We start from the raw sequence: 13,309 nt of genomic DNA, 5'->3' as shown, positions 1-13,309 counted from the left end.
TGTGTCTGCTAGGTTTGGCTTAGCAAGGTGAACCCCGGGCGCGAACTTGGAGCCCGGGAAAGCAAGGCCCAAGAGCCACCAGCTCCACCGCAGCTCTTCTTCCCTGCCGCGACAGAGCGACAAAGCCTTTGAGGAAGCAGCAGCGAAATGCGGTTCACGCCAAGCTGAAATCCTCTGAGAAAGCATAGCAGTCGCTGGGAAATCAGAGTCGGTTCTGTGGACTGCTTTTGTTGCTTGCCTTAGCCTAGGATTCTCAGCACAAGAGGAGAAACCCGCATAGAGCGAAAGCCTCTCTGCCCGGGCATCCCCTCTGGGAAAGCACAGCATTCTTTGGGCAATCAGAGTCGGTGTGTGGGATGCTGCCTGCTGCTTGCCAGAGCTAGTCTCCACAGCACGGTTTAATAAACCCGCATGTAGCGAAATCCTCTTGGCCTGGACATCCCCTCTGCCTGAGAGAGAAGCGCTGTTGCGCCTGTTAAAAGAGCCGTAAGGAAAGGGACACGTCTGTCACCTCAGAGCGACGGAAGCCTGGCTGCTAAGGAGACACGAGCGGAAGATTAGGGTAGGGGAAAGGTCTCTCCACTCTGAGGAAGGAGTCTGGGCAGAAAACATGGGCCCAGGGAGACAGCAGCTCCTTGGCCACCTGTCCGTGTTGGAGACATGGGCTTGCCACCAGGCGCCTACCCTGAACTCGAGAAACAACTCCCAGAAAGAACTGGCCATCAGATGGCCTCTTCCTCCAGGATGTGGAAACTTGGGGGAGGCACGGGGTTAAGGGGAAGGAGTGGGGGACAGTCCCGCAAAGCTCCCTATTCATTGCACGAGGCAGTGAGCAGGGATCCTGTCACTTCTCCTTTCCTGTGGGGAAAGCACTGGCCTAGTCCGCGAGTCCGCCTGCGCGCCAGAGTAAAAGGCCAAGCGATGCCTACACCGGGAGATGCTAGTGTGCATAGAGTGCCATCCTAGGCTACGCACGCTACTGCACGGTTGTGGCTGTGTCTGCTTAGTTCAGGCTGGCAGGGTGAAACCAGGACTCGAACATGGAGCCCGGGAACCAACGCCAAAGAGGCACGAGCAGTCCCGCAGCTCTTCTTCCCTGACGCGAGAGAAGCCTCGCTGAGGAAGCAGGGGCGAAGTGCTATTGGCTCCAAGCCAAAGCCTCTGTGAAAGCACAGCATTCGCTGGGAAATGTTCTGCGGGCTGATGCTGCTTGCCTGAGCCCAGTCTCGCAGTGGGAGAAACCCGCATACAGCGAAAGCCTCTTGCCTGGGCATCTGCCCTTGGAAAGCACAGCATTCATTGGGAAATCAGAGTTGGGTTTGGGGATGCTGCTACTGCTTGCCTGAGCTAGTCTCATAAGCACGGTGGAAGATACCCGCATGGAGAGAAATACTCTTTGCCCTAGCATCCCTTCTGCCTGAGAGAGAAACGTGGTCGCACACGTCTGTCACCGCGCTCCCCAGGAGCAAGTGTGGGGAAGGTGCAGCACACCGCCCCCGGGGAAGACAAGGAGCCTTTGGCTTTGGGGTCGGGAAACGCTCCGGAAGCAGGATAGCTTGCTGTGCACGAACAGCAGGCCAGTGGCAAGAAAAGTGTCACCGCTCCGTGTGCGGCAAGATGGAAGCCTGGCTGCTAAGAAGACAAGAGGGGACGACTCCGTAGAGGCCCGTGATCCACTCTGAGGAAGGTGTCTGGGCAGAAGGCAGGCCTGTCCTGTGCCACTGGTCCCAAGGGGACAGCATCTCCTTGGCCACCTGTCCCAAGGGCTTGCCCCCAGGTGCCATACCCGGAACTCGCAGAAACAACCCCATGGAGAAACGGGCAGTCAGATGCCGTCTTCCACCAAGTTGTGGCAGCGTAGTGGGGGGCAGGGGTTGTGTCAGGGAAGGAGTGGAGACATTTCCCAATCCCAGTACACAGGCCAGTGCAGGGATCCTGTCGCCTCCTCTCTCCTGTGGTGAAGGCACTGGCCTAGACCCCGAGTCTGCCTGAGGGCCTGAGCAAAAGGCAAATCCTTACCTACACCAGACGATGGTAATAGGCATAGAGTGCCATGCTAGGCCATGCACGCTGCTGCAGGGTTGTGACTGTGTCTGCTTAGTTTGGCTTAGCAAGTTGAACCCCGGTCGTGAATTTGGAGCCCGGGAAAGCAAGGCCCAAGAGCCACCAGCTCTACTGCAGCTCTTCTTCCCTGCCGCGACAGAGTGAACGACCAAAGCCTTTGAGGAAGCATCAGCGAAGTGCGGTTTGCACCAAGCTGAAAACCTCTGCGAAAGAATAGCAGTCACTGGGAAATCAGAGTCGGTTCTGTGGGCTGCTTTTGTTGCTTGCCTTAGCCTAGGATTCTCAGCACCTTGGGAGATACCCGAAAAGAGCGAAAGACTCTCTGCCCGGGCATCCCCTCTGGGAAAGCACAGCATTCTTTGGGAAATCAGAGTCGGGTCTATGGGATGCTGCCTGCAGCTTGCCGGAGCTAGTCTCTACAGCACGCTGTAATACACCCGCATGCAGCGAAATACTCTTTGCGCTAGCATCCCTTCTGCCTGAGAGAGAAGTGTGGTCGCACACGTCTGTCACCGTGCTCCCCAGGAGCAAGTGTGGGGAAGGCACAGAACGCCGCCCTCGGGGAAGAGAAGGAGCCGTTGGCCTTGGGTTCGGGAAACGCTCGAGAAGCAGGATAGCCTGCTGTGCTCGAACAGTAAGCAAGTGGCAAGAGAAGTGTCACCTGCTCCCTGTGCGGAGAGATGGAAGCCTGGAAGCCAAGGAGACATGAGGGGAGGACTAGGGCAGGGGCACGTGCTCCACTCTGAGGAAGGAGTCTGGGCAGAAGGCAGGCCTGTCCTGTGCCTCTGGTCCCAAGGGGACAGCATCTCCTTGGCCACCTGTCCCAAGGGCAGACGGGCTTGCCCCCAGGTGCCATACCCGGAACTCGCAGAAATAACCCCATGGAGAAACGGGCAGTCAGATGCCGTCTTCCCACCAAGATGTGGCAGCGTTGTGGGTGGCAGGGTTTGTGTCGGGGAAAGGAGTGGAGACAATTCCCAATCCCAGTGCACAGGCCGCGTGAAGGGATCCTGTCGTCTCCTCTCTTCTGTTGTGAAGGCACTGGCCTAGAAACCGAGTCTGCCTGAGCGCCTGAGCAAAAGTCAAAGCCTTACCTACACCAGGAGATGGTAATAGGCATAGAGTGCCATGCTAGGCCACGCACGCTGCTGCAGGCTTGTGACTGTGTCTGCTTAGTTCGGCATAGCAAGGTGAACCCCGGGCACGAACTTGAAGCCCAGGAAAACAAGGCCCAAGAGGCACCTGCTCTCCCGCGGCTCTTCTTCCCTGCCGCGACAGAGCGAACGACCAAAGTCTTGCTGAGGAAGCAGCAGCGAAGTCCCCGTTTGCTCCAACTGAAAACCTCTGCGAAAGCATAACAGTCGCTGGGAAATCAGAGTCGGTTCTGTGGGGTCCTTTTTTTACTTTCCTTATCCTAGTATTCTCAGCACAATGGGAGAAACCCGCATAGAGCGAAAGCCTCTTTGCCGGGGCATCCCCTCGGGGAAAAGCACAGCATTCTTTGGGAAATCAGTGTCGGGTCCGTGGGATGCTGCCTGCTGCTTGCCAGAGCTAGTCTCCACAGCACGGTGTAATAAACGCGCATGGAGCGAAATCCTCTTGGCCTGGGCATCCCCTCTGCCTGAGAGATAAGCGCTGTGGCGCCTGTGGAACGAGCCTTAAGAAAGGGACACGTCTGTCACTGCAGAACGACGGAAGCCTGGCTGCTAAGGAGACACGAGGGGAAGATTAGGGCAGGGGAAAGGGCTCCTCTCTGAGAAAGGAGTCTGGAGAGAAAGCATGCCCTTCCTGAGGCTTTGGGCCTAAGGAGACAGCAGCTCCTTGGCCACCTGTCCGTGGTGGAGACATGGGCTTGCCACCAGGCGCCTACCCTGAACTCGAGAAACAACTCCCAGAAAGAACTGGCCATCAGATGCCGTCTTCCTCCAGGATGTGGAAGCTTGGAGGAGGCACGGGGTTTAAGGGGAAGGAGTGGGGACAGTCCCGCAAAGCTCCCTGTTCACTGCACGGGGCCGTGTGCAGGGATCCTGTCACTTCTCCTTTCCTGTGGGGAAAGCACTGGCCTAGTCCGCGAGTCCGCCTGCGCGCCAGAGTAAAAGGCCAAGCGATGCCTACCTACACCGGGAGATGGTTGTGTGCATAGAGTGCCATCCTAGGCTACGCACGCTACTGCACGGTTGTGGCTGTGTCTGCTTAGTTCAGCCTGGCAGGGTGAACCCAGGACTCGAACATTGAGCCCGGGAAAGCAAGGCCCAAGAGGCACCAGCTCTCCCGCAGCTCCTCTTCCCTGATGCGTCTGAAGGCTTGCTGAGGTAGCAGCGGCGAAGTGCTGTTCGCTCCAAGCCAAAGCCTCTGCGAAAGCCCAGCATTCGCTGAGAAATATTCTGCGGGCTGCTGCTGCTTGCCTGAGCCCAGTCTCGCGGTGGGAGAAACCCGCATACAGCGAAAGCCTCTTTGCCTGGGCATTTCCCCTAGGAATGCACAGCATTCCTCGCAAAATCAAAGTCGGGTATGGGGATGCTGCTGCTGCTTGCCTGAGCTAATCTCAGCAGCACGTTGGAAGATACCCGCATGGAGCGAAATACTCTTTGCCCTAGCATCCCTTCTGCCTGAGAGAGAAGCGTGGTCGCACACGTCTGTCACCGCGCTCCCCAGGAACAAGTGAGGGGAAGGTGCAGCACGCCACCCCCCGTGGAAGGCAAGGAGCCTTTGGCTTTGGAGTTGGGAAACGCTCGGGAAGCAGGATAGCCTGCTGTGCACGAACAGCAGGCCAGTGGCAAGACAAGTGTCACCGCTCCCTGTGCGGAGAGATGGAAGCCTGGCTGCTGAGAAGACATGAGGGGAAGACTAGGCAGGGGCCCGTGCTCCACTCTGAGAAAGGAGTCTGGGCAGAAGGCAGGCCTGTCCTGTGCCTCTGGTCCCAAGGGGACAGCATCTCCTTGGCCACCTGTCCCAAGGGCAGACGGGCTTGCCCCCAGGTGCCATACCTGGAACTCGCAGAAAAAAACCCCATGGAGAAACGGGCAGTCAGATGCCGTCTTCCACCAAGATGTGGCAGCGTAGTGGGGGGGCAGGGGGTGTGTCGGGGAAGGAGTGGAGACAGTTCCCAATCCCAGTGCACAGGCCATGTGCAGGGATCCTGTCGCCTCCTCTCTCCTGTGGTGAAGGCACTGGCCTAGACCCCGAGTCTACCTGAGCGCCTGAGCAAAAGGCAAAGCCTTACCTACACCAGACGATGGTACTAGGCATAGAGTGCCATGCTAGGCCATGCACGCTTCTGCAGGGTTGTGACTGTGTCTGCTAGGTTTGGCTTAGCAAGGTGAACCCCGGGCGCGAACTTGGAGCCCGGGAAAGCAAGGCCCAAGAGCCACCAGCTCCACCGCAGCTCTTCTTCCCTGCCGCGACAGAGCGACAAAGCCTTTGAGGAAGCAGCAGCGAAATGCGGTTCACGCCAAGCTGAAATCCTCTGAGAAAGCATAGCAGTCGCTGGGAAATCAGAGTCGGTTCTGTGGACTGCTTTTGTTGCTTGCCTTAGCCTAGGATTCTCAGCACAAGAGGAGAAACCCGCATAGAGCGAAAGCCTCTCTGCCCGGGCATCCCCTCTGGGAAAGCACAGCATTCTTTGGGCAATCAGAGTCGGTGTGTGGGGATGCTGCCTGCTGCTTGCCAGAGCTAGTCTCCACAGCACGGTGTAATAAACCCGCATGGAGCGAAATCCTCTTGGCCTGGGCATCCCCTCTGCCTGAGAGAGAAGCGCTGTTGCGCCTGTTAAAAGAGCCGTAAGGAAAGGGACACGTCTGTCACCTCAGAGCGACGGAAGCCTGGCTGCTAAGGAGACACGAGCGGAAGATTAGGGTAGGGGAAAGGTCTCCACTCTGAGGAAGGAGTCTGGGCAGAAAACATGGGCCCAGGGAGACAGCAGATCCTTGGCCACCTGTCCGTGTTGGAGACATGGGCTTGCCACCAGGCGCCTACCCTGAACTCGAGAAACAACTCCCAGAAAGAACTGGCCATCAGATGGCCTCTTCCTCCAGGATGTGGAAACTTGGGGGAGGCACGGGGTTAAGGGGAAGGAGTGGGGACAGTCCCGCAAAGCTCCCTATTCATTGCACGAGGCAGTGAGCAGGGATCCTGTCACTTCTCCTTTCCTGTGGGGAAAGCACTGGCCTAGTCCGCGAGTCCGCCTGCGCGCCAGAGTAAAAGGCCAAGCGATGCCTACACCGGGAGATGGTTGTGTGCATAGAGTGCCATCCTAGGCTACGCACGCTACTGCACGGTTGTGGCTGTGTCTGCTTAGTTCAGCCTGGCAGGGTGAACCCAGGACTCGAACATTGAGCCCGGGAAAGCAAGGCCCAAGAGGCACCAGCTCTCCCGCAGCTCCTCTTCCCTGATGCGTCTGAAGGCTTGCTGAGGTAGCAGCGGCGAAGTGCTGTTCGCTCCAAGCCAAAGCCTCTGCGAAAGCCCAGCATTCGCTGAGAAATATTCTGCGGGCTGCTGCTGCTTGCCTGAGCCCAGTCTCGCGCGGTGGGAGAAAACCCGCATACAGCGAAAGCCTCTTTGCCTGGGCATTTCCCCTAGGAATGCACAGCATTCCTCGCAAAATCAAAGTCGGGTATGGGGATGCTGCTGCTGCTTGCCTGAGCTAATCTCAGCAGCACGTTGGAAGATACCCGCATGGAGCGAAATACTCTTTGCCCTAGCATCCCTTCTGCTGCTGAGAGAGAAGCGTGGTCGCACACGTCTGTCACCGCGCTCCCCAGGAAACAAGTGAGGGGAAGGTGCAGCACGCCACCCCCGTGGAAGGCAAGGAGCCTTTGGCTTTGGAGTTGGGAAACGCTCGGGAAGCAGGATAGCCTGCTGTGCACGAACAGCAGGCCAGTGGCAAGACAAGTGTCACCGCTCCCTGTGCGGAGAGATGGAAGCCTGGCTGCTGAGAAGACATGAGGGGAAGACTAGGCAGGGGCCCGTGCTCCACTCTGAGAAAGGAGTCTGGGCAGAAGGCAGGCCTGTCCTGTGCCTCTGGTCCCAAGGGGACAGCATCTCCTTGGCCACCTGTCCCAAGGGCAGACGGGCTTGCCCCCAGGTGCCATACCTGGAACTCGCAGAAAAAACCCCATGGAGAAACGGGCAGTCAGATGCCGTCTTCCACCAAGATGTGGCAGCGTAGTGGGGGGCAGGGGGTGTGTCGGGGAAGGAGTGGAGACAGTTCCCAATCCCAGTGCACAGGCCATGTGCAGGGATCCTGTCGCCTCCTCTCTCCTGTGGTGAAGGCACTGGCCTAGACCCCGAGTCTACCTGAGCGCCTGAGCAAAAGGCAAAGCCTTACCTACACCAGACGATGGTACTAGGCATAGAGTGCCATGCTAGGCCATGCACGCTGCTGCAGGGTTGTGACTGTGTCTGCTAGGTTTGGCTTAGCAAGGTGAACCCCGGGCGCGAACTTGGAGCCCGGGAAAGCAAGGCCCAAGAGCCACCAGCTCCACCGCAGCTCTTCTTCCCTGCCGCGACAGAGCGACAAAGCCTTTGAGGAAGCAGCAGCGAAATGCGGTTCACGCCAAGCTGAAATCCTCTGAGAAAGCATAGCAGTCGCTGGGAAATCAGAGTCGGTTCTGTGGACTGCTTTTGTTGCTTGCCTTAGCCTAGGATTCTCAGCACAAGAGGAGAAACCCGCATAGAGCGAAAGCCTCTCTGCCCGGGCATCCCCTCTGGGAAAGCACAGCATTCTTTGGGCAATCAGAGTCGGTGTGTGGGGATGCTGCCTGCTGCTTGCCAGAGCTAGTCTCCACAGCACGGTGTAATAAACCCGCATGGAGCGAAATCCTCTTGGCCTGGGCATCCCCTCTGCCTGAGAGAGAAGCGCTGTTGCGCCTGTTAAAAGAGCCGTAAGGAAAGGGACACGTCTGTCACCTCAGAGCGACGGAAGCCTGGCTGCTAAGGAGACACGAGCGGAAGATTAGGGTAGGGGAAAGGTCTCCACTCTGAGGAAGGAGTCTGGGCAGAAAACATGGGCCCAGGGAGACAGCAGATCCTTGGCCACCTGTCCGTGTTGGAGACATGGGCTTGCCACCAGGCGCCTACCCTGAACTCGAGAAACAACTCCCAGAAAGAACTGGCCATCAGATGGCCTCTTCCTCCAGGATGTGGAAACTTGGGGGAGGCACGGGGTTAAGGGGAAGGAGTGGGGACAGTCCCGCAAAGCTCCCTATTCATTGCACGAGGCAGTGAGCAGGGATCCTGTCACTTCTCCTTTCCTGTGGGGAAAGCACTGGCCTAGTCCGCGAGTCCGCCTGCGCGCCAGAGTAAAAGGCCAAGCGATGCCTACACCGGGAGATGCTAGTGTGCATAGAGTGCCATCCTAGGCTACGCACGCTACTGCACGGTTGTGGCTGTGTCTGCTTAGTTCAGCCTGGCAGGGTGAAACCAGGACTCGAAAATGGAGCCCGGGAACCAACGCCAAAGAGGCACGAGCAGTCCTGCAGCTCTTCTTCCCTGACGCGAGAGAAGCCTCGCTGAGGAAGCAGGGGTGAAGTGCTATTGGCTCCAAGCCAAAGCCTCTGTGAAAGCACAGCATTCGCTGGGAAATGTTCTGCGGGCTGATGCTGCTTGCCTGAGCCCAGTCTCGCAGTGGGAGAAACCCGCATACAGCGAAAGCCTCTTGCCTGGGCATCTGCCCTTGGAAAGCACAGCATTCATTGGGAAATCAGAGTTGGGTTTGGGGATGCTGCTACTGCTTGCCTGAGCTAGTCTCATAAGCACGGTGGAAGATACCCGCATGGAGCGAAATACTCTTTGCCCCTAGCATCCCTTCTGCCTGAGAGAGAAAACGTGGTCGCACACGTCTGTCACCGCGCTCCCCAGGAGCAAGTGTGGGGAAGGTGCAGCACACCGCCCCCGGGGAAGACAAGGAGCCTTTGGCTTTGGGGTCGGGAAACGCTCCGGAAGCAGGATAGCTTGCTGTGCACGAACAGCAGGCCAGTGGCAAGAAAAGTGTCACCGCTCCGTGTGCGGCAAGATGGAAAGCCTGGCTGCTAAGAAGACAAGAGGGGACGACTCCGTAGAGGCCCGTGATCCACTCTGAGGAAGGTGTCTGGGCAGAAGGCAGGCCTGTCCTGTGCCACTGGTCCCAAGGGGACAGCATCTCCTTGGCCACCTGTCCCAAGGGCTTGCCCCCAGGTGCCATACCCGGAACTCGCAGAAACAACCCCATGGAGAAACGGGCAGTCAGATGCCGTCTTCCACCAAGTTGTGGCAGCGTAGTGGGGGGCAGGGGTTGTGTCAGGGAAGGAGTGGAGACAATTCCCAATCCCAGTACACAGGCCATGTGCAGGGATCCTGTCGCCTCCTCTCTCCTGTGGTGAAGGCACTGGCCTAGACCCCGAGTCTGCCTGAGGGCCTGAGCAAAAGGCAAATCCTTACCTACACCAGACGATGGTAATAGGCATAGAGTGCCATGCTAGGCCATGCACGCTGCTGCAGGGTTGTGACTGTGTCTGCTTAGTTTGGCTTAGCAAGTTGAACCCCGGTCGTGAATTTGGAGCCCGGGAAAGCAAGGCCCAAGAGCCACCAGCTCTACTGCAGCTCTTCTTCCCTGCCGCGACAGAGTGAACGACCAAAGCCTTTGAGGAAGCATCAGCGAAGTGCGGTTTGCACCAAGCTGAAAACCTCTGCGAAAGAATAGCAGTCACTGGGAAATCAGAGTCGGTTCTGTGGGCTGCTTTTGTTGCTTGCCTTAGCCTAGGATTCTCAGCACCTTGGGAGATACCCGAAAAGAGCGAAAGACTCTCTGTCCGGGCATCCCCTCTGGGAAAGCACAGCATTCTTTGGGAAATCAGAGTCGGGTCTATGGGATGCTGCCTGCAGCTTGCCGGAGCTAGTCTCTACAGCACGCTGTAATACACCCGCATGCAGCGAAATACTCTTTGCTCTAGCATCCCTTCTGCCTGAGAGAGAAGTGTGGTCGCACACGTCTGTCACCGTGCTCCCCAGGAGCAAGTGTGGGGAAGGCACAGAACGCCGCCCTCGGGGAAGAGAAGGAGCCGTTGGCCTTGGGTTCGGGAAACGCTCGAGAAGCAGGATAGCCTGCTGTGCTCGAACAGTAAGCAAGTGGCAAGAGAAGTGTCACCTGCTCCCTGTGCGGAGAGATGGAAGCCTGGAAGCCAAGGAGACATGAGGGGAGGACTAGGGCAGGGGCACGTGCTCCACTCTGAGGAAGGAGTCTGGGCAGAAGGCAGGCCTGTCCTGTGCCTCTGGTCCCAAGGGGACAGCATCTCCTTGGCCACCTGTCCCAAGGGCAGACGGGCTTGCCCCCAGGTGCCATACCCGGAACTCGCAGAAATAACCCCATGGAGAAACGGGCAGTCAGATGCCGTCTTCCACCAAGATGTGGCAGCGTTGTGGGTGGCAGGGTTTGTGTCGGGGAAGGAGTGGAGACAAATTCCCAATCCCAGTGCACAGGCCGCGTGAAGGGATCCTGTCGTCTCCTCTCTTTCTGTTGTGAAGGCACTGGCCTAGAAACCGAGTCTGCCTGAGCGCCTGAGCAAAAGGCAAAGCCTTACCTACACCAGGAGATGGTAATAGGCATAGAGTGCCATGCTAGGCCACGCACGCTGCTGCAGGCTTGTGACTGTGTCTGCTTAGTTCGGCATAGCAAGGTGAACCCCGGGCACGAACTTGAAGCCCAGGAAAACAAGGCCCAAGAGGCACCTGCTCTCCCGCGGCTCTTCTTCCCTGCCGCGACAGAGCGAACGACCAAAGTCTTGCTGAGGAAGCAGCAGCGAAGTCCCGTTTGCTCCAACTGAAAACCTCTGCGAAAGCATAACAGTCGCTGGGAAATCAGAGTCGGTTCTGTGGGGTCCTTTTTTTACTTTCCTTATCCTAGTATTCTCAGCACAATGGGAGAAACCCGCATAGAGCGAAAGCCTCTTTGCCGGGGCATCCCCTCGGGGAAAGCACAGCATTCTTTGGGAAATCAGTGTCGGGTCCGTGGGATGCTGCCTGCTGCTTGCCAGAGCTAGTCTCCACAGCACGGTGTAATAAACGCGCATGGAGCGAAATCCTCTTGGCCTGGGCATCCCCTCTGCCTGAGAGATAAGCGCTGTGGCGCCTGTGGAACGAGCCTTAAGAAAGGGACACGTCTGTCACTGCAGAACGACGGAAGCCTGGCTGCTAAGGAGACACGAGGGGAAGATTAGGGCAGGGGAAAGGGCTCCTCTCTGAGAAAGGAGTCTGGAGAGAAAGCATGCCCTTCCTGAGGCTTTGGGCCTAAGGAGACAGCAGCTCCTTGGCCACCTGTCCGTGGTGGAGACATGGGCTTGCCACCAGGCGCCTACCCTGAACTCGAGAAAACAACTCCCAGAAAGAACTGGCCATCAGATGCCGTCTTCCTCCAGGATGTGGAAGCTTGGAGGAGGCACGGGGTTTAAGGGGAAGGAGTGGGGACAGTCCCGCAAAGCTCCCTGTTCACTGCACGGGGCCGTGTGCAGGGATCCTGTCACTTCTCCTTTCCTGTGGGGAAAGCACTGGCCTAGTCCGCGAGTCCGCCTGCGCGCCAGAGTAAAAGGCCAAGCGATGCCTACACCGGGAGATGGTTGTGTGCATAGAGTGCCATCCTAGGCTACGCACGCTACTGCACGGTTGTGGCTGTGTCTGCTTAGTTCAGCCTGGCAGGGTGAACCCAGGACTCGAACATTGAGCCCGGGAAAGCAAGGCCCAAGAGGCACCAGCTCTCCCGCAGCTCCTCTTCCCTGATGCGTCTGAAGGCTTGCTGAGGTAGCAGCGGCGAAGTGCTGTTCGCTCCAAGCCAAAGCCTCTGCGAAAGCCCAGCATTCGCTGAGAAATATTCTGCGGGCTGCTGCTGCTTGCCTGAGCCCAGTCTCGCGGTGGGAGAAACCCGCATACAGCGAAAGCCTCTTTGCCTGGGCATTTCCCCTAGGAATGCACAGCATTCCTCGCAAAATCAAAGTCGGGTATGGGGATGCTGCTGCTGCTGCTTGCCTGAACTAATCTCAGCAGCACGTTGGAAGATACCCGCATGGAGCGAAATACTCTTTGCCCTAGCATCCCTTCTGCCTGAGAGAGAAGCGTGGTCGCACACGTCTGTCACCGCGCTCCCCAGGAACAAGTGAGGGGAAGGTGCAGCACGCCACCCCCGTGGAAGGCAAGGAGCCTTTGGCTTTGGAGTTGGGAAACGCTCGGGAAGCAGGATAGCCTGCTGTGCACGAACAGCAGGCCAGTGGCAAGACAAGTGTCACCGCTCCCTGTGCGGAGAGATGGAAGCCTGGCTGCTGAGAAGACATGAGGGGAAGACTAGGCAGGGGCCCGTGCTCCACTCTGAGAAAGGAGTCTGGGCAGAAGGCAGGCCTGTCCTGTGCCTCTGGTCCCAAGGGGACAGCATCTCCTTGGCCACCTGTCCCAAGGGCAGACGGGCTTGCCCCCAGGTGCCATACCTGGAACTCGCAGAAAAAACCCCATGGAGAAACGGGCAGTCAGATGCCGTCTTCCACCAAGATGTGGCAGCGTAGTGGGGGGCAGGGGGTGTGTCGGGGAAGGAGTGGAGACAGTTCCCAATCCCAGTGCACAGGCCATGTGCAGGGATCCTGTCGCCTCCTCTCTCCTGTGGTGAAGGCACTGGCCTAGACCCCGAGTCTACCTGAGCGCCTGAGCAAAAGGCAAAGCCTTACCTACACCAGACGATGGTACTAGGCATAGAGTGCCATGCTAGGCCATGCACGCTGCTGCAGGGTTGTGACTGTGTCTGCTAGGTTTGGCTTAGCAAGGTGAACCCCGGGCGCGAACTTGGAGCCCGGGAAAGCAAGGCCCAAGAGCCACCAGCTCCACCGCAGCTCTTCTTCCCTGCCGCGACAGAGCGACAAAGCCTTTGAGGAAGCAGCAGCGAAATGCGGTTCACGCCAAGCTGAAATCCTCTGAGAAAGCATAGCAGTCGCTGGGAAATCAGAGTCGGTTCTGTGGACTGCTTTTGTTGCTTGCCTTAGCCTAGGATTCTCAGCACAAGAGGAGAAAACCCGCATAGAGCGAAAGCCTCTCTGCCCGGGCATCCCCTCTGGGAAAGCACAGCATTCTTTGGGCAATCAGAGTCGGTGTGTGGGATGCTGCCTGCTGCTTGCCAGAGCTAGTCTCCACAGCACGGTGTAATAAACCCGCATGGAGCGAAATCCTCTTGGCCTGGGCATCCCCTCTGCCTGAGAGAGAAGCGCTGTTGCGCCTGTTAAAAGAGCCGTAAGGAAAG

The sequence above is a fragment of the Mustela putorius genome, unplaced genomic scaffold, assembly GCF_011764305.1.
Source record: "Mustela putorius furo isolate JIRA1106 unplaced genomic scaffold, ASM1176430v1.1 tig00000440_pilon_pilon_pilon, whole genome shotgun sequence".
In the NCBI taxonomy this organism is placed as follows: domain Eukaryota; kingdom Metazoa; phylum Chordata; class Mammalia; order Carnivora; family Mustelidae; genus Mustela; species Mustela putorius.
This window is presented reverse-complemented; position numbering follows the sequence as displayed.